Source organism: Aedes albopictus, chromosome 2 (assembly GCF_035046485.1).
Source record: "Aedes albopictus strain Foshan chromosome 2, AalbF5, whole genome shotgun sequence".
Taxonomy (NCBI): domain Eukaryota; kingdom Metazoa; phylum Arthropoda; class Insecta; order Diptera; family Culicidae; genus Aedes; species Aedes albopictus.
The window spans coordinates 88,871,893-88,894,124 of record NC_085137.1 but is presented as its reverse complement, the minus strand read 5'-3'; the positions used below and the strand labels follow the sequence as shown (position 1 = coordinate 88,894,124).

Genomic DNA, 22,232 nt, shown 5'->3' with positions numbered 1-22,232 from the left:
CGTTCAGCTGCTTGGTTTCGCCGATGATATTGATATTATTGCTCGTAAATTTGAGACTATGGCGGAAACGTACATCCGACTAAAGAGTGAAGCCAGGCGAATCGGATTAGTCATCAATGTGTCGAAGACAAAGTACATGATGGCAACGGGCTCCAGGGAGGAATCACCGCGCCCGCCACCCCGAATTCATATCGACGGTGATGAAATCGAGGCGGTTGAAGAATTCGTGTACTTGGGCTCACTGGTGACCGACGACAACGACACCAGCAGAGAAATTCAGAGGCTCATTGTGGCAGGAAACCGTGCCTACTTTGGACTTCGCAGAACTCTACGATCGAATAAAGTTCGCCGTAACACGAAGTTAACCATCTACAAAACGTTGATTAGACCGGTCGTCCTCTATGGGCACGAAACATGGACCCTACGTGCAGAGGACCAACGCGCCCTTGGAGTTTTCGAACGGAAGGTGTTGCGTACCATCTACGGCGGAGTGCAGATGGAAGACGGGACTTGGAGAAGGCGAATGAACCACGAGCTGCATCAGCTGCTGGGAGAACCAACCGCGAAAATCGGGAGGCTACGGTGGGCGGGTCACGTCATCAGGATGTCGGATAGCAACCCGACTAAAATGGTTCTCGAGAGTCATCCAACCGGTACAAGAAGACGTGGAGCGCAGCGAGCTTGGTGTGATCAAGTGGAGGACGATTTGTGGACACTTCGCAGAGTGTGGAACTGGAGACAAACAGCCATGGACCGAGTTGAATGTAGACGACTACTATGTACAGCAGAGGCCACCCCGGCCTTAGCCTGATCGGTAAGTAAGTAACCTCCAAACCCCTCCTTTTTTAACGAGTTTGATTGTACCTAAACCCTACTTTTCTGAAAACTCGTAACTATTTATTTTTTCTTACTGAATCTATTGATGTTACGGTTCTTTTTGCGATGTATCCCGTTCAGGAATGACAAGTTAAATGTATGAAGATTTTTTGAGAAGCTTTCATAAATGGGTTGTGTTACTGCGAGAATGAACTAGACTTGTTTTTATTTCGAGAATATATTTACTGTTCTAAAGTAATGTATGAATTAACCATAATACTTACAATTTCAACTGTTTCATGTTCCGTTCCCACGACGCATCGAAATCACCGAATTTGGTACCACCTGTTGCATGTTTTTAGGCGTTGCTATATTTCATACGAACAGCATTACGTCCTGCAGTCATCTCTTTTCTTCTCCACATGGTTGAACTGATACTTCTAGTAACTCACTTCGAGTATTGAAGTACGCAGCCGAATAATCGTGAACGTACTGAGAATTCACCACTGATTTCAAAGGGCTCCCCAATGCTCTTTCGAGCTGAATATTTTCATTAATTTCCCTCGCCAACAAACATCCAACAACCCCGTGTTCTTCATGAACCAACGGTACAACTGGTTCATCTCCAGCCAGTCATCCACTACACCCACAGAGTGTTACCTGTTGAATATCAATGAAACTGCCCCGGTCGGTCGGTCGGTCGGTGCCTCTGCGCGCCACCATCATAGACATACCCAGGTCCCCACCACCCTCGCTCGAGCACCGTCGTCGGCGGAAATATATTTCGTCTGGCTGGAATTCACTCGCCACCGCCGTTCAGTTTCTCACACGGTTTCGTCGGACTTGGACGTGTGCTGCGTCGTGGTTGTTTGTGTTCAAGTGCTTTCGCGCGACCGATCTACTTACTTAGAGGGCCTATAGCCTTACTTTTAGCTTATAGTGTGTTTTCAACGGAGTGTGCTGCCCCCCGTGTTCCTTAGGTCATCGTCATCTACTGCCCCAATCGACGCAAGGTAAATTGTCTCTGCCACGGGTTTTAAGCTGGAACTTCGCTGTAGTTAGCAATCTTCGCTAGCACGCTACTGCTGGCTGGTAGAAGCTGGTACCATGTGAATCGATCGAACGTTGTTATGCAAAAAAGTAAAACGTCTACTAAATGCTATCAGGCCGGCCCGCCGCCCGCCCGTGGGGTTCGTTGTGGAGAGCAAACGTAGTCGATTGTGATTGGTTTTTGGGCTGTGAATTCGATGTCCAAGTCCAAATCGTTGCTCGCTTATCTTTGATTGAGCTGCTGCTGTTGGTGTGTTTCCCGGTCTGTGGGGCTCTGAGTGTGAGTGCTAGTTGGGCCAGTCAGTCGGCATAATGAGTGTGTTGTTTTTACGCGTTGTATTTTTGCCAGAACGTCTTGTTTCGGATGTCGTGCTGTTGCTGGTATCGGTCTTCCCGAGATGGAACAACGTGGCACATGGATCGTGAACCGGCCAGCTTTGCAAGGGGTTCAGAGATTCTCAAGCGTTTTTAGTAAGCATGGAATTAGTGAATTCAGTTCAATCACTATGTCTTCTTCATTTCAAATAGCTATCGCATCAAAGTCGTTGAAGAACCAGTTTTAGAGCTTCCAAAAATGTTTTTTTTTTCGTGCACAGAGAGGTTGGTAATCATTCCGTTCAAAGGGTATTGATGAGCTTAGATGGCTGTACAATTCGTAGTTTCTAGTCCTAAATTAATCGCAACAATCGAAATAGGATACGATTGGTGAAGTACTAGATTTGAAGTAATGAGTTAAAATTTTGTATGATGAGAAGGTAAATTCTCCGTTTCTCTAAAATTGAGCAAAAAGTATGGGTAATATGATTCCTTGTCTATGTTTAAGCAAACCTTTGGGTAACAGTGTTGTTGGTTTCTCAATTTCGTGCAACTTAAACTACACGGTTACCCCAAGTTTTGTTCAAAACGCATCAAATTAGGTAATGGCCCACGCTTTTTGTACCATTTAATTGCGGAAACTGATAATTCACATTCTCACCATACAAAAATTTAGCTCATTACTACAAATCTAGCACTCCACGGAACATGCCCGATTGCACATGGAATCAATAAACGGAGCTTGGGAGTAGCTTACCGTTCTCAATGTACACTTTCGAGAACTTTAAACTTAATTAACCCTTTGGAGCCGGAGGGGTCATATATGACCCCGGTGATGAAACCGACCCTAACAAACGTGTTAGAGGCTAGCGAGGTTGCGGCAGCAGTGGCGAAACAGTCCGGCTCCAAAGGGTTAAGCCAATAACAGCGCCGGCCACGTTCTTACGACCATCGATGAAGGGAAGACATGTTAGTATGACGTGCGTTACTACTAGTGACCGAGAACACCTCTACTTCTCCACGACTGCCACGGGCAAAGCCGTAACTTGTCCCATGGTGCCCTTGGCAAGCATCCAGATTGGCGCCCCACGACAATTGGACATTGTTAATTTGGAGAAGTAATATAATAACAACAATTCTTTTTTTTTATTTTTTTTTTAAAGTTGAAGTTTTTGTTGCGAGGATACAAATTTTCCCCGATTTTATATATTTTCTTCGCATATTTTAACTTGTGTCATGAATTTCAATTGGAGTTGTCCAAAAATGTTCCCAAACATGTTTTGCATTTCAAAAATCTCACTAAGACAAGCACAATAATTAGAAATTACTTCACTTTCCTCAAAGCTCACGGTGTTGCAGCTAACTGCCACTAGGAGGATTTCGGATAGAAATATATGGCACTTTGATGAACACTTTTTTAACTCGCAAACTTGGGTTAGTAACAATTTAGGAGCACTTTATTTCTTGGGAGTTAAATTTAGACTAATTTTATTTTATAATTTATAGTACATATCTTCCTACTACTACTTACAAGTTAGTAAATACTGCTAGTGGTGGGTTCGGCGCGAAACTATAACAAACATTTGGGAACTCGTTAAGAACTAACATCTGTATATGAGTTGTAGTTGAAATTTTCGGCAGAACTCCTGCTGGAATCACTGAATGAAATTAAAGAATAATCTCAGCAAAATTCATGCAAAAATTTTTGGTGATTCTTGCAAGAATTCTTACATCACGAAAAGCCTGTACGAATTTGTGGAGAACCACTGGAAGATTTTTTGAAGGAATTCCTGTAAAAAGTTTCTTAAGGAATCTCTGGAGGATTTTCTTGAATAATCCGTAGGTTTTCATAAGAAATCCCTAGAGGAATCCATGAAAGCCTTTCATTGTAAACCTTTAGAGAAATGTTGAATGAAACTTTTATTTTCCAATGGAAGGCCTGGAGAAATTTCTAATGGAATTTTAAATTTATAATCTTCTGGAAAAATTTATAAAGAAATTCATGAAAGGTTAATGATTAAAGTTATAGCAGAACTATAGGAAGCAATATCTAGTAAACATGGAATATTTTCGGAAGAAATCAATGGAAGATTTTCTAAGTGATGTGAGAGATTTTTTCCTTCTAAAGAAATCTACATAATGCTTTACATAGGAAACTTTGATTGAATTAAATCTATAGAAGCTTTTCTAAGGAAAATCCTCGAAGAATTTCTGAAGGAATTTTCAGAGGGATTTCTGGAGTAATCTTTGCAGGGGTTTCTATAGGAATCTATGGAGAAATTCCTGAGGAATTCTATTGAAGAGTTTCTAAGCAATCATTGAAGATTTTTTTAGCAATCTTTTTAAAAATTTCTGAAAGAAACTCTGGGAAATTCTTTTGTGGCTTTCTTGGAGAAATGCAGTATCAAACCCTAGTAGACTTTTTGAAGGAATATGTGGAGAAACTTCCTTGAAAAAAACTATCTTAATTTAACCCTGAAATATTTTCGAAAGAATATCTGCTGAAATTTCTTAATGAAATTATGGAAAGTTTTTAAATAGAATTCTTGGATAAATGTCTGGAGGAATCCTTCTACTAATTTCTGGAGAATCTCCTAGATATTTTCCGGAAATCCTTCAGAAAACTTTGAGAGCAATCTCTGGAAGAGTTTTTGATTTGTTTTTTTTTTTTTAAGAATCCCTAAAGTAGTTTCCATGAGAACTTCTGAAGGAATTCTGGAAGAAATTTTCTAAGAAATTCCTAGAATAATTTCTGCAAGAATTATTCAAAGATCTTCTAAAAGAAACCCAGAAAGAAATTTGAAAGAAAGATATTTATGAAAGAATTCATGGAATATTTAATCTGTTTTGAGAGAACAAAAATAAAAAAAACTCACTGGTAGTTTTTTGGTGCTTCCCAAGCAACACACATGGTTACAAAACAGTGACGGCAGCTTATATAAGGGTTGCGCAGAAGTCACTGTGACTTACTGCACAACCCTTACATACGCTGCCATCAATGTTTTGTAACCATGTGTGTTGCTTGGGTTATAACTGGAATGTTTTCTGCCAGATAAGGAAGTAACCTCAAATCATCCCCCAATGAGAATGTTTACGAATTTTTATCGAAGGAAGTTGGCTCTCTCAGTCTTTAAAAATTAAACGATTTTATTCTATTCTGCTCGATGATTCGGTCATGGGCGGTCGGGCAGAATAGAATAAAATCGTTTAATTTTCAACATTAAACATTAGGACATTTCAGATTACAAACATGAAGTAATTTATAGAGAATTGCGATGGAAGAACTTCTAAAAACCGTGACGGTTTGCCCCGAGTTCGTCAAAAATCGGTGGCACTCTATAGCAACCATGAGAAGTAGAGGCTTATGGAATTTCTACAGAAATCTTTGTAGGAATCCTATAGTAGAATTCCTTAAAGATTTCTTAAGATATTTTGAGACGGAAAGTAAAAAGAAAAGTAAAAATAAAAGAAAATCGGGTTAAGTACTGTTCCTTTTAATTCCACCTTTAACAGATAGGTATTTTGATCTTCGCTATAAGGTCGTTTTCAGTGTCTTATACTTGACTCTAATTGGTAAATTTGAACATTATCAAAACTTGATATTTCAAGATCAAACGAATAGCTTACTGCTATTGGTTAAATCTTATAAGGGCCGATTTCTTCACCCTGGCTTAAGCGTTAAACCAGGTTTAACTGTATGGGTAAGCCTGGCTTACCAGATAAGCCGAGGTGAAGAAATCGGCCCTAAGAGCTTAACATGATATGATGGTGATGTTTCAGGAGTTAATTTTAGATATTATTCTTAGATCTTTTATCGGACGCATTTTACGCGTAGCTTGAACGCGATTACGATCGCTGCCCAAGCCACGATGTCAAGACCATCATAGGAGATTTGAACGCTCTGGTAGGCCAGGAGGAGGAATTCAGACCGACGATTGGTAAGTTTAGCGTCCACCAGCAGACGAACGAAAACGGCCCATGACTCATAGATTTCGCCGCCTCCAAAAATATGGCCTCGTAGCCGTGCGGTTAGGGTCACCAAGCTTATAATCGCACCATGCTATGGGGTGAGGGTTCGATTCCCGCTTCGGGCGTTGAAACTTTTCGTGAGAATAGTTTCTTCCCCGTTTCCACTGGTGCATGCTCCGTTGTCCGTTGTCTAATGTTAAGTTTAAAACAGTCTGTACAGCCGAAAGCTGAAGACGTTGTCCGTGTCTTTTTCCAACACAACCTCCCTTATCGTTATACCTGGAGATCACCACAGCAAACGGAATCTCAAATCGACTACGTTCTGATTGACGGACGGCACTTCTCCGACATTATCGACGTCAGGACCTATCGTGGCGCCAAAATCGACTCCGACCCTATCTGGTGATGGTCAAACTGCGTCCAAAACTCTCCGTCATCAACAATGTACGGTACCGGCGACCGCCACGGTACAACCTAGAGCGACTGAAGCAATCGGATGTCGCCTCAGCATACGCGCAGAATCTCAAAGACGCGTTGCCAGACGAGGGCGAGCTCGATGAGGCCCCTCTAGATGACTGCTGGAGTACAATGAAAGCAGCCATCAACGACGCAGCCGAGAGCACCATCGGGTACGTGGAACGGAATCGACGGAACGAATGGTTCGACGAAGAGTGCAGAACGGTTTTGGAGGAAAAGAATGCAGCGAGGGCGGTAATGCTGCAACAAGGGGCTCGACAGAACGTGGAACGTTATAAACAGAAGCGGAAACAGCAGACCCGCCTCTTTCGGGAGAAAAAGTGCCACCTGGAAGAAGCGGAGTGTGAAGAAATGGAATTGCAGTGTCGTTCCCAAGAAACACGGAAGTTCGGAGGCCTCTTGACGGACGGACGTGAGGTGATCGAAAGGTGGAAGTAGCACTTCGATCAGCACCTGAACGGCGTGCAGAACGTAGGCACGGGAGCCCACGGCAACGGAGGAAACGACGACGCCAGTGCAGCGGAGGACGTAAATGAACCAATTCCCACGCTGAGAGAAGTTAAGGATGCCATTCATCAGCTCAAAACCAACAAAGCAGCTGGTAAGGATGGTATCGCAGCTGAACTCATCAAGATAGACCCAGAAAAGATGGCCACCGGTCTGCATCGGCTGATAGTCAGGATCTGAGAAAACGAACAGCTACCGGAGGAGTGGAAGAAAGGGGTAATCTGACCCATTCACAAGAAAGGCGACCATTTGGAATGTGAGAAATTCAGAGCGATCACTATTTTGAATGCTGCCTACAAAGTGCTATCCCAGATCATCTTCCGTCGTCTGTCACCTAAAACAAACGCGTTCGTGGGAACTTCTCAAGCCGGCTTCATCAACTGCCGGTCGACAACGGACCAGATCTTTACCGTACGGCAAATCCTCCAGAAATGCCGTGAATACCAGGTCCCAACGCATCACCTGTTCATCGACTTCAAATCAGCATACGACAGTATCGACCGCGCAGAGCTATGGAGAATCATGGACGAAAACGGATTTTCTGGGAAGCTGACTAGACTGATTTAAGCAACGATGGACGGTGTGCAAAACTGCGTAAGGGTTTCAGATGAACTATCCAGTTTATTCGCATCTCGCCGAGGACTACGACAAGGTGATGGACTCTCATGCCTACTCTTCAACATCGCTCTGAAGGTGTGATGCGACGAGCCGGGCTCAACAGCCGGGGAACGATTTTCACAAAATCCGGTCAATTTGTGTGCTTTGCGGACGACATGGACATTATCGCTAGAACATTTGGAACGGTGGTAGAGCTGTACACCCGCCTGAAACGCGAAGCAGCAAAGGTCGGACTGGTGGTGAATGCCTCAAAAACAAAGTACATGCTGGTAGGCGGAATCGAACACGACCGGATCCGTCTGGGTAGTAACGTTGCGATAGACGGGGATACTTTCGAGGTGGTGGAGGAATTCGTCTACCTCGGATCCTTACTGATGGCTAACAACAACGTGAGCTGTGAAATACGAAGGCGCATCATCAGCGGAAGTCGGGCCTACTACGGGCTCCAGAAGAAAATGCGGTCGAAAAAGATTCACCCACGCACCAAATGCACCATGTATAAAACGCTAATAAGACCGGTGATCCTCTACGGGCACGAGACATGAACCACCCAAGTAACACACATGTTATATAAATGTTACGACAGCGCAAGTTTTGGTTGTATAGAAGTTTATTTTACGTTATTTCAACACAATGTTAGAATTACGTAAAATAAACTTCTATACAACCAAAACTTGCGCTGTCATAACTCTATTATAACATGTGTGTTGCTTGGGCATGCTCGAGGAGGACCTGCAAGCACTCGGAGTTTTCGAGCGACGCGTGCTAAGGACGATCTTCGGCGGTGTGCAGGAGAACGGTGTGTAGTGGAGAAGGACGAGAACCACGAGCTCGTTGCACTTTACAGCGATCCCAGCATCCAGAAGGTGGCCAAAGCCGGAAGGATACGGTGGCAGGGCATATTGCAAGAATGCCGGACAACAACCCTGTTTGCAATTGATCCGGTTGGCACTAGAAAGCGTGGAGCGCAGAGATCACGATGGGCGGGCCACGTGGACCTGGCGAGCATTGGGCGCGACCGAGGATGGAGAGCGGCAGCCACAAACCGAGTATTGTGGCGTACTATTGTTGATTATGTCTTGTCTTAATGATGTTGAACAAATAAATGTATGTTTGTATGTCCCAGGAAATTTATCTAGAGGAAACCATAGAAGCCTAATGGAGTACTGAGGAATTCAACGGAAAATAATCCTTGGAGAAAATTCAAAGGACTATGTAGATAAATGTTTGAAAAAATTTTAGAAGGTTTTCTGAAAACGCCCCGTAAGAGATTCTGAAAGAATCTCTGTAGGATGTTCTAAAGGTGTCCCTGCAAAAATTAAATAACATTTCAAAATATTTCTTTTTTTTTTTTAGGTTTTTTCAACTTCGCTGTAACTTTTATATGGTTAGATGAACGAAAAAAGTTATGCATAGTTTTCATTGGAACCTGTACGTACAATCTATTTTTGAAGGAAATTTTTCAAAAATAGTTTGCTTCTTCTTCTTCTGCTTGTTATTCTTTGGGGCTCTAGGTTCCCACTGGAACTTGGCCTGCACATAATGTTTTTGAGCACTTCCACAGTTATTATCTGGCTTCTCTTGCCTGCCACTGCATGAATTTGTATATTTTGGGGGTAAGTACAATGATACACTATGCCCAGGAAAGCCAAGAAATCAATATGAGTAATTTTTGTCGAAATTTTTTTAAAATTTCAGCTTCCATGAAAGATTTTTTAATTTTAAATTGGAAAAATCATAAGTTTGTCGAAAATTTCGGCAGAAAAAAAAAGTGGCATTTAAGAAGCATTGATGCTTGTGTGAGGTCAGCTTACGACGAAGGTAAAATTTGAGAACGTCTGGTTCGACATAAAAACGCATAGCAATGCTACTGCCGGTAGTTAGTAGCTGGCACCACAAAACTGGTTGCGTCCCTTCCAAATGACTCCACCAAACATCACGATCAGTGTGGCAATCGTCATCGGCATCTCCCCGGCATACACACGCCAATGGATGTTGCCAGAAAGAAACGCACGACGACGACGGGAGAAATGGCACTCCCTATATGCTGTGCGCGGGTATGGTACTCACACTCGGGTGAATGGGGGACAACCTAGTCAAACCTACCAGCTCCTCCACTCTTGCTTGCTTGCTTTCTGAGTACAACGAGTGGTGGATGAAGAAAGTTTTGAAGTTGGCTCCCCTAACGTGTGTATGCTGTGCGCACAAGTCTTGGAACGGGGAGAAAAAGAGAGGCACCCGGATGGACGACGGACTACCTACTTTCAGTCTGCATGCAGTCTGTAGGTATAGCCGAGGTTAGTCTTTCACGTTGTCTCGTCGCGTACGGTTTTGGTTGGTCTAGGTTCCGCGGAGTGTGACTAGTTAGGGGATTTCACTTTTTTTCGGTTGCTAAATTTTCTGGACAACAATTGTTTCAACAAGTTCAAGCTCCTCAGGACTTGAAGTGGGTGTGCTTGGGAGTGAATCGATACAGTGAACTGTTGTGGGAATAGTGCTTTGCTTAGGAATTGGGGTGAAAGGTCAGTATTGCGAGCAGTTGTCGTCGTCGTTGTCATCTGGATGCGGTGCAACTTTCATTCAAGGTTCCAGTTATCAATTTTGGATTAGTGGATACCCGGTTTTAACGAAAAAGGGAAAGGAACGCGATACTAGTGTTGATAATTCAGTGGCTTTCAGTGCATGTTCGGTAGTGATCGGTTTTCAAATACTGGAATACTAGTTTAGTGATGAGTTATTTCATTGAGAAATTCAGTTGAATTGGAAGGCGTTACTTATTCTTCATCAAAAATTTAAGAAAATATCCTTTTTCACTTTGTTTCGTTGCCTTTGACTCGATATCATTTTTCCGTTATGCTCAATTGAAAAATTGGGTACTCAACACAGATATAGTGTAGCAATTCATATATTCAGAATATAAAAATTAAAAATAAGGATTTTTTTATAAACTATGCAAGGGTGGTTTCCAACTTAAGGCGAATCTGGAAGCATTTCCTCATTTGTTTTGGTTTTTCATTTTTTATTAAATAACGAAGCAATATTTTCAAAATCGGTTTTCGTGCACAAGTAGAGTATTGATCAAGGTATCTTCTGTTTTTTTTGAGGTGGAAAATGTTTTCCTTTTTTGCAGAAACCATTATTTTGTGAAATTTTATTCAAAAATGGTTTCTGCAAACACGAAAAACATTTTCCACTAAACAAAAAATCAGATGATACCTTGATCCATACTCTACATGTGCACGAAAACCGATTTTGAAAATATTGCTTCGTTATTTAATAAAAAATCAAAAACCAAAAAATGAGGAAATGCTTCCAGTTTCGCCTTAATACAGGATTCCTTGATAAACGTACAAATAAGTATTCCCTCTGTTCGTTATATCGAAGCAGACTAAAATTTATTATTTTTTCTGCTAGTGTTGATGGATTTGACGTGAAATTAATTCCAGATAATGATTTCGGTGAAATTCATAAAACCAATAATGAAAAACATGAGTTTTCACAAAAAAAGTCATTTTATATTTTCGCCATTTTGCGCTAATTCTGGGTAACAAAGCTAATGCTGCACTAACATTTGAGGAATTCCACGGGGTCATGTCAGTCGATCCTGAGCGACCATTTCAAAAATATCTGAAACTTTGCACAGTTGTTCAATTTCATTTAAATCGCCATTTTTCGATATTAAACCTTCATATTCTCTCACGACTAACTTTTCAAAAGGGTGTATGCGAAAATAGTTCAAAAATATTCTAAAAGCTGTACAGCAAAAACGGATTGTTCGATTGTTATGAATTTTTCAGCAAAGTTAGATAACTAAATTATGGTTCCTTAGAAAATATACACTGTAAAAAATCTCTTGTTTTACTTTAAAAAAAATATGATCTTTGTCACAAAAACTCAAATATCTCAAAACCCTATCGTTTTACCAACGTCAATTTTATAGGGGAAATGGCCCATTATATCAGCTATCTACCATAAAATTTTGGCGATGGTAAACTGATAAACAAAAAAGTTATGACATTTCAAATATTTCACATTTTTTACATTTTGTAACAAAAAATTTTTTTTTTTCTGTGTTAATTATTTCGAGAATTATATTTTGATGCTGATTTTATTGTAAAAGCTACCGCCTGAATTAAACAAGTTGTTTTCATGATATTTTTGTTTGAGACAAACCAGCCAAGGGCTGAAAGTCTCTTTAATAAAGACAAATCAATATTTTTGTTTGATTATTCATAATTACTATAGTACCTATTTGAAACTTAGACGCGATCCAGTGTTGTGATCAAAAATATTGAGTGTCATATTTTTTATTGTACGTGACTGGTGAAAAAATCCCTTGATAGTGTTGAAAAGCTGTTGATTATAAGAAAAATGGAATTAAACTTATTTTTAAGACAAAAGCTGTATAATAAAAGTTTTATATTCGCGTATACGTCTAGTTTATCTGCAAAAAAAAAAATACCTCTTAGAGAACAGACTTTATGATCGGAAGAATGCGAGTAACTTCAACAACAACAAATGCATGAGAGGTACATACCACAGACAAACAGATGAAACGCCTAGAACAATTTTCGTGAAAATCCATCGCCCAGTTCACACTACCACCACCTGGTGGAAATGTTTCACGATACACTGCGTTGTGCAATATCGTCATCAGAAGGCGCTAGTTTGAAACGTCAAACGCAAAGAAAAACGATGGGCGCTCTTCTGGTTATGAAAGCCCCAACCAAGATCCAAAATGATCGTTAAAGGCGTGGTCAATGAAAATTTCGTCAGTGTTACGTTTGTTTGTCTATATACATACCATGACAATGCTCACGAAAAAGCAAAAAAAATACTACCGCTATGGATATTGAAGATTTTATAGTAAATTTTTTCTTCAGCCAAGCAAACAACACCAAACTAGTCAGTTAAAACTAATAAGTGATTTTGTTTATTATAATCTAACGAACAACATGAACAGTCGCTTTCTCAACTCAACGCTCTCTTGTAGACCGTTTGATGAAAAAAAAAATGTTCAAAAGAGTTACGAAAGCTCACCGAAAGCACCATAGATAAACTGAAAGAAACTGGTTATGCCCAAATGTCCACATTGAATACAAATTTACGCATTTGCACGTCCTTTGACAAACGAGCCATCTGTATATCATCGGTAAAGCAGAGCGCAGGAAGTTCGAAAACAACAACAACTGAGAAATTGCCAGAAGTGCTAAGTGCAGAGAGTCATGGTACCATCAGCGACATCTGTTTAAACAATTTAATCACGCCCCTTTTCGAAAATGCTTTGAAATATTCTTCAACATCTATACCTATTTCAATATTTTTAACGTTGCAAAACACGCTTTCAACATTCATCTTGAAGAAGAGGGAAAACACTTGTGCTCAAATGTTGGGAGGGGTGGGGGTAAGACGGACCACTGACTAGTTCTGTCACTTAAGAGCTGAAATTTGACTTTCTTTTACTATTAACTATATCTTCTTATCAGTTGATGATTATTGAACCACTCCATGAGAGAATACATATGTCAAAAGAGCGAAAAATAATCAATCATTTACCAGGCTACACGCTTTTGTGCTGGGATCTAATTTTGAGGCGGCAATAAATAAGCTTTTTAACATTAAATTGCTAAGTTTTTGCATTTTATTTTGAGTTTCCCAGTAGTTTTAAACTGTTCTGTCCTATACACAACGAAATACAGGTAAATTTCATGGATTATGAATAACGGTGGTGGAATGAATATTGTGCACACTAAGAGGGGGTAAGACGGTCCGCCTTGAGGGTGGGTAAGACGAACAGTATTGGGGTTACTTTGATATTGCCGTAAGAAATACATTAAGACCCACACATTGTTCACAGATTGAAATCTATGGAGTACAACAATGATTGTGGAAGCCGTAAAAAGCATTTCATATTGATTTTTTGTTCAAAAATTAATTATATTAGAATTTTTGTTGTTGGAACAGTTTGAACTTTGTAAAATTACCAGAGCATTGCATACTGTTAGGCGTTTATCAGTCTATGGAGGTTTCCAATTTACAAAATAGATTTTAATTTGCATAAACACGTTTCGCTAAGAGATTTAAGGCCAAATTTAGATTCTACTACAGTATGCGGCAGGAAAAAATGCGAAAGTGTTTTTCAACTTCAAACCTCGTTTTCGTCCATTTGACGTTAACCAATCTATGATTCAACGTTCCATGATCTCTAATAGGCTAGTTTTCTGAAAAGTTAATTAAAAATTTTCCCATTTTAGTCACTAACCTTGACAGGGCGGCGCCTGAAGCTGAAGACTATCTGAGTTTTCAAACCGCAGAAAAGTACACAGGTCGCTAAATTTCGTATCTGATAAAACAAAATGTTTAATTTTCTCTACAGTATCATCAAATATATGTACTTATTTCATCTAGTAGGTGAAACTACATGGCTCTGGATCAGTGTGGTCTGGTTGTTCATCGAATTTAAGCTAATTTTGTTACTGTTATAGTCATTTTGTTTAATGACCATTGGGCGCGCAGTTTGTTGATACCCGCTTATTAGGCTAACATTATCACATGTTAAACATCAAATATGTTCATTTTTATTTTTCAGTGCTAGAATATAGAAATTGACTGATACACTGTTATGAAAAAATATTCATATATATCCCATATTTAGCGTGTAATAGTGCCTTGAACTTTTCGCATTTTTTCCTGCCGCACCCTGTATGTTTGATCTACCGAATACAAAAGAAAACAAACATTATTTAACACAATTAGAGGCGTATTAGCTAAATTTCCAAACGTGTCCATCTTACCCACCCTACCGGTCCGTCTTACCCACACTGTTCAAAAACATACATTTGGAGATCACTTTTTGATTATCTCAAAAGTCATGGAAAATCAAAGTTTATTGCAAAATCGGCTTGCAGACTGTAAAGTACCTTTTGAAGTATATAGTATGGAGATAAAATTTTAATTTTCGCATTGTTTACACTGTCAAAAAAGAGTGTTTCCTACACATGTCCGTCTTACCCCCACCCCCCTAACAGCAAATTAATGAATAAACGACTAATGCGCGGAGGGCGTGATAAAATCGGAACATTACTGTACATATAATATGTATTATAATAAAAACAGCTTGTTTTTCTCACGCAGTGCCATTAGCAATAAAATCAGCATCAAACTGCGATTTCCGGCCGAAATAATTTACACTAAAAAAAAATTATTACTGAATGTGAAAATTGTGAAATGTTTGAATTGTCATAACTTTTTTGTTTATTAGTTTATCATCACCAAATTTTTATGGTAGATTGCTAATACAATGGACCGTTTTCCCTAAAAAATTACGTTGGTAAAAAGATAGGGTTTTGAGATATTTGAGTTTTTGTGACAAAAATGATTTTTTTAATGTTAAAAAAGGTTTTTTTTTCACAGTGTATATTTTCTTAGGAATCACCATTTAGTTATCTAACTTTGCTGAACAATAAAATTAGCATCAAACTGCGATTTCTGACCGAAACAATTTACACAGAAAAAAATATTTACCAATTGTGAAAATTGTGACATTTTTGAAATGTTATAACTTTTTTGTTTATTAGTTTACCATCACCAAATTTTTATGGTAGATTGCTAATACAATGGACCGTCTTCCCTAAAAAAAAACGTTGGTAAAAAGATAGGGTTTTGAGATATTTGAGCTTTTGTGCCAAAAATTATATTTTTTCATGTTAAAAAAGATTTTTTTTCACAGTGTATATTTTCTTAGGAATCACCAATTAGTTATCTAACTTTGCTGAAAAATTCATAGCAATCGAACGAACCATTTTGGCTGTGCAGATTTTTGAATATTTTTGTACCATTTTCACATACAACCTTTTGAAAAGTTAGTCGTGATTCAAAATAAAAAATTGATATCGAAAAATGGCGATTTAGATGGAACTGAAAAACTGTGCAAAGTTTCAGTTCAATAGAAAATCATGAATTAAAAAATTTCCTTAATTTTGATGCTGTTGCTTGGAATCGCTCATTTACGTTTAAGTGATTTTGTAGTTTAAATGGGAGATATTACTGTAAAAAATAAAATTTTACAATGTTGTTTACTGCCCCCACTCGCATAGCAGTCCCATTTGACTTTTCATCACTTTTGAGTTAACGTTATGAATAGTAATCATTTCTCATGTACTTCCAAAAACATCAATAAAAATTACGAATTTTTATGTCAATTTGTGAAAAAAATACCAAGTTATGAGCGTCTTATATCAAAAGCACCCGCATAACAGTCCCATCCAGGCTTCCCAAAAGTACCGCATCATGATAGCATTTTGATGGCTGTCGCACTCTTATTCCCATGACAGCCTTGTGAATGCATGGTTCATGACAGCCCACAGAATAAAACTCATGCGACCTACAACATCACTGTCGGGAACTGCTCACATTGTCTGCTTTCGCTGTGCGTTCGTTCGCCGATGACAACCTCGGCTCTCAACCAAACCGTCTCTCGTTGGCTGGACACGAAGTGACGAAAATCGCTGCGCTCGGCCCGAGCATTTTACTTCTGTTGGACGTGTCGAGTATCGTGGTATACCCCACGCTCAAAATTATCGACGCGTTTCATTTATTATGTATTTTGTCAAATAGAGAATATGTACTTGTAAGTCTTGTTCTAGTAGAGTATTTTGCATAGCATTATTTTTTATTGGCATGTGAAATGCACTGCTATGTTTTCAATATAAAAGAGAGTTAAATCTCACATCAGTGGTATATTTTAGCCAGATTACAATTTTGACAAACGCTGGCACAAACTTCTTTTCACCCCTGGGGCATCTTGTAAAAGGCATATCATGTTTGAAAAAAAATGTTTATTGAGCACATATTTTGTGAATAACTTTTAGCGTTACGCCATGTGCAACCGTGACAGCCTATGACACCCTTTACGCGACAGCCGGCTTGGTTACCCCACGTCTCCACTAGTCTGAAATGTCTTGCCATTTTGCTGCCAGAAAGAGAAAACGTAACAGAAATGATCAACACGGCTGCTTTCCATGCAAACAGCGAGATAACATTTCTGTCATGACACATCTGTCCAGCAAAATGGCAAGACATTTCTGTCTAGTGGAGACGTCGGGTTAGCCGAAGATTGTCATCGCCATGCGGCCAACAATACTCAGGATGTTTCCCACTCGGCTCGATACGACTCGGGTATGCGACTGTAAGGCAAGCAGCCGAAGCAGCGGCTGTTTCAATACATCTTTCGCTCATGCGTGTGCGTGCTGTTGGCGATACATTTCTCACTGATGGTGTTGCACACGGTAACGAGCGGTGGTCTGCACACATAAGAGAGTGTCGATTCAGCCTTGCGCGGGCTGTTGCGAGAAGGATGTACATTTGGAAAGCCTGGTCCCATCATGGATTTTTGTGTTACGAACACCTTTGTAGTGATTGTAATATTTTTTACAGTTATATATTCAAAGCAGTCTGTGAAAGTTTCGAGATGGTCGAAATATTTTTCAAATTTTGGCGATTTTTCAAAGTTTTATATGGAAACAAGTTTTCAAACATCAAATGCCGTTTTCTCAATTCCTACTATTTACAAATGGGACTGTTATGCGAGTGGGGGCAGTATATTCAATCGAAGAATACCTGTACTATGCAAGGTAAAACTGATGTAGTGAGAGTTATTCAGTCTTGGTTATCAAAATCCTGTTGTCGAGTAATGACAATTGAAGTGAATTGTAGTGATGAAACATTTAAACGATCTTCTAGAAAATAAGTTTTGACGTAATAAACGGAGATTCGATATACATTTCCGAAAGTTATTTTAGAAATTAAATAGTATAAAAAACAATCTCTTCGTTGAAAATTTAACACAAGTTACTCATTCTTCAAAGACAATTTATTTGAATTCATAGAGATATTTTCCGCATTTCGTATTCAGAAAGTAATAAAAACACTAATGTGGAATAATAGTTATTTTTGATACGAGACGCAAAATAAATATGAAGAGTTTTGCAACGAGTTTCATACAAAATTTTATGCAATGATTTTTTTTTTTCAATATATAACTCATTTGAGTTGCATGTTGTTCATAATGCAACTCAAATGAGAACTCATTTCAGTTGCATAATGAATCAGTACAAAAAAGTTGGCCATTATGATACCGAAATGAGTTATATTAAACAGAAATTATGATGCTGAATTGCATAAAAGTTATTATTCTCGACCATTCCATGAAAAAAAAATAGACTCGAAAATAAAAACGTTCCGATATTGCTAAAATTTGGTAGGAATCCTCGCTACCAAAAATAATTAGACCCTTAATTTTTTTTCGCCATTAGGGTGGCCATTTTGAAAATAGGATAGTCCAAAAAACGACATTTCTCTTTTTTTTAATTTTCGAACCGTCATAACTTTTGAACCAATTGATCGACTTTCAATCTCTTTTCACGAATGAAAAGACTATTAGTTCGAGATTAAAAAAAAAATACAAAAAAAGGAAACTTTAATATGTAAAAATGGTCGACTTAGGCACCGTCCACAAATTATGTAACGCTTTAGGGGGAGGGGGTAGTACGGTCGAGCGTTACGGCCAATACAAAAAAAACAGATTTTCATACAAAAAAACGTAATGGAGGGGAAAGGAGGGGGTCGAAAAATGCTTACGTTACGTAATGAATTGATGCTGCCTTATCAGTTTTTTTCCTGATTTTCACAATGCTGGACCACAACGACTTTACTTTTTTATATATCTGAAGAAAGTTCAACTATTTTTACATAACGTTTCAAAAAATTTAAAATGTTCTTCATGTCGTTAATGTTTTGAAAATTTCCAAGTTTTGTGCTCATATATACGTATGGAATGACCATGCGTCTCCATCACTACCAATAAATTCGTCTGTTGCAGAGTGATAATCCTACGAGAATTGCTTCAGGCATTTCTCCATAAATTCCTTCTGATTTTCCTATGAAAGTTTCTTCTCAGATTCCTCCCAGAGTTCTTTCTAAGAGCCTTATACGGATTTCTTTCAAAGTTCTTAAAAACGTCTCACTGGATTATGTTCAAAACCAATTCCAGAGAAAATTTGGAATTTCTTTGATTTCATTCGTGCTATTCAAAAATACTTGGGTATTTAAACAAAAAATCTTACAAGGGGGGGGGGGGGCGAATAATCGTGAAATTTACCTTACGTAATAAATGGACAGCCACTTGGGTATTCTTCGGGAGTATTTCAAGAAGGTTCTCAAAAGATACATCTCGAAACTAGTCCACGGGCTTCTTCAAATAATCTTCCTAATGTTTCTTCAGGGATTCTTATAAAAAATATTTCAAGGATTGCTACACAAGTTCACGCTTGTATTCATTCATGTACGACTTCATTTTTTTTTTTTTGAAACAATTCTTCCACGAATGTTATCAGAATTTTCTCCAGATGTTTTTCTTCGGAAATTATTTGAAAAATTTCTTCATAATATGTAATTCCTGGAGATTTTTTTTTCACAGAGATTTGGAAATTCTTTTAGGAAGTCCTCCAGAATTTGTCTTTAAAAGTTCGGAAATTTATCCTAGAACTCTTTTTATAAATAAATGTTATAGTTTCTCCATAAGTTTCTTCAGGTATTGCTCCAAATGTTCTGAAATTCTTTTAGGCATTTATTTCGAAATTCCTCTAGAAAATTCCCCAGTGATTCTTTTTTTTATTATCTGTATTAACGAGATTTTAAGCCCTAGGCTAGTTCTTCTAGGGACCCACGCTTTACTTCCCTTCCGAAGGAAGAACTCACATTTTTGTGAGTTTATCGGGAGTGAGATTCGATCCCAGGTCCTCGGCGTGATAGTCACGTGTTTTAACCATCACACCAGGTCCGCTCCACCTCCAGTGATTCTTCTGGAAATTCCCCTGAGGACTTCTCCTGGTATTGCTTAAGATTGAATCACGCTTAGGGATCACAAATGATTTAGAATTTCTGAAGAACTCCATGGAAGCACTTTTGAAGTAATCCCTTGCCAAATACCGTCAAGGCGCCATGCTCCATTCACCGTGTGCCTTCGAATATTTTTTCATTATTTCCATATTATGATTGAATAATATGACAATTTCCCTTCAATTTCACCAATACAACACTAATGTATTGTTACCATGTCAAAACGCTCATTAGAAACATTCAAAAGTATCATTTTGACACTAAAGTGTGTTTACATGAAGCGGATTTCTGCTCGTTCACTGCATTCATAGTGAAAACACGAAAACTGCGCTAAGGTGATTGATGCGATAAACAAAATGTAGTAACGTTTTTATTCCACCAAGAAGAAATAAAATTCACATATCAGGTATGTATTTTGCTTTACCGAAGCGATTACTCGTACTTTTTAATTGAAACAAAAAGGCACGGTAAATGGGTACCCTAAAAACCAATGGTCTCCATTCACTGTGTACCATATTGTCCCATATATCCAGAAAAATTCAAAAATTTGAACATTCGTTTTTCTAATTAAATCTTGCAAGTTATTACTTGAAATGAATTTAAACGAAGAAAATTCCCTTGGCTGGGTTGTTTTGATCATTTTTAAACAAAGTACCACGGTGAATGGTGACCTACCACGGAATTAGGCGACCCTACTACCCTTTACTAATTGTAGTATATCACCAAATTTTGTGAAAAATTTTCTACTTCTGTGGATATTGCTTTAATTTCAACCTATAATGAAGGCAATTAAAAGCGGCACCAACAATGTTTATAAGACTGGTGTCAAATGACAGCCCTTATTTGCCCCGAATCCTCTTAGATCCACGAAGAATGGTGCCTTGACGGTACCTGAAAAAAAAAATCCTTAGTTTTTTTTTTCTCTTGAGGTATATTTGCAGGTATCCCTAAAATAGTTCCAGAAGGTATACGAGAAGGAATTTCTGACAGAATCCTTGAATATTTTTCAGAAATTTCAGAAGTTTTCAGAAGAAAGTAACCCACCAGAAATACTAGGAAGTACTCTTCAATGAATCTCTAGATGAATATTTGAAGAAACCTCAACGAAATTCGTGAAGGAATCGAAGGATGAATTGTCAAAGAAATTTTTGGAGAAATCCTCAGGGAAGCATAAGATGAAATTCCTGCAACAGAGTATTGCGGAAGTTTTAGAAAATAAAATCTTGAAGAAATTTTTTCAAAAATTATTGAAAGATTTTCTGGATGTAATTCTGGAGCAATCTGTGCATGTTTTTTTTAAGGGATTCCTGTAGAAATACTTGGTGAAATGCTTGGATTAGCTTTTGTAGAGATCAATAAAAAATCACTCAAGATATTTCTAAAAGAACTTCCGTGGAAATTATTTCTGAATAAGTTCCTTGAAGAATCCCAAAAGAAATTCTAAGAGTTATCTTTGGAGTCAATGCTATACAAATTTCTGGAGAAATGCATTGAGGAATATCTGGAGAAAACTCCGAAGAAGTCTCTGCTTGCATTCTTGAAGGAATCTCTGAAGGAATTCCCGCCTGAAGCACAGTCATGTGCAGCATAGTTGTCCCATGTTAAAAGGAAATCCCATTGAACATGGGACAACTATACTGCACACGTTCCAGTGCTCTGCCGGAATAATGCAAGATATTCTGGATGAGATCCTAAAGAAATTCATAGCCGTATTCGTGCTGGAAATTTCAATGGAAAATTTAGCGAACATATCCCTAGTAGACTTCCTGAAGAAATACAAATTACTTCAGAAATCCAGGAAAAACCTGCTGAAAAAAAGCAATGAAAGAATTACTGAAGGTATAACTGTAGAAAGTTCTGAAAGCATTAGAGATATCTAAGAAAATTTTCTAAACGCATCCCATGAATAATTTCTTAAAAGGGATTATTTCCAGAAACAAGCCAAAGAAATCTACCACAAATAATTTTTGGAGAAATTTCTGGGGAAATTATTCAGGTAATATCTTAAGGAAGCCCAGGAGAAATTTCTTCAGGAAACCCTGGAAGAATTTCTGAAGAAAACTTTGTAAGAACTTTTAAAGGCGACTGTGGAAGATTTTCTGAAGAAATCCTTGGAGACATTTCTGGCAGAATCCTGAACTTTTAATTTTCTTAAAAAGTCGCTGAAAGCAACTCTGAAGAAGTCTATAGAGTAAATGCTAAGAAAACCAAGCAAGTTTTTCTAGAGGAATTCTTAAAAGCATTTCTTGAAGATTTTTTTGGTGAATCCGTGAAAGATGTTCTGGAAGAACTTTCAAAGGCAATCACTGGTAGAATTCCTGAACGAGAAACATCTGAAAGCATTCCTGGCAAGATGTTTTAGAGGAATCGCTAGAGGAATTTCTGAAGAAATACTTGGAGGATTTTATACTTTTTTAGATTCATTGAGAAAAATGAATCTTTCGATTTCTGATGTATCTTTATTTCAATGAATTTCTGAAGGAATTACTGATGGCTTCTAAAGAAATTCAAGGAGTAATTTTTAAAGCAATTTATGCTAGGTTTACTAAAATAAAGTTTTGAATTAAATTAAATTGAAGAAA

General features: G+C 38.4%; 1 protein-coding gene across 2 annotated transcripts in view; it reads left to right on the top strand.

Moving 5' to 3' along the window:
• Nucleotides 1–1,625: 1,625 nt before the first annotated feature.
• Nucleotides 1,626–22,232, top strand: part of LOC115254943 (FK506-binding protein 2) — a 119,259-nt gene continuing 98,652 nt past the window's right edge. The window contains exon 1 of one of the 2 annotated variants that reach the window (XM_029852601.2): nt 1,626–1,829. The gene's annotated coding sequence lies outside the window, so the exon portion shown is untranslated. Of the gene's footprint in view, nt 1,830–10,054; nt 10,275–22,232 lie in introns of those variants that run through there. The other variant, XM_029852602.2, reaches the window with a different exon arrangement.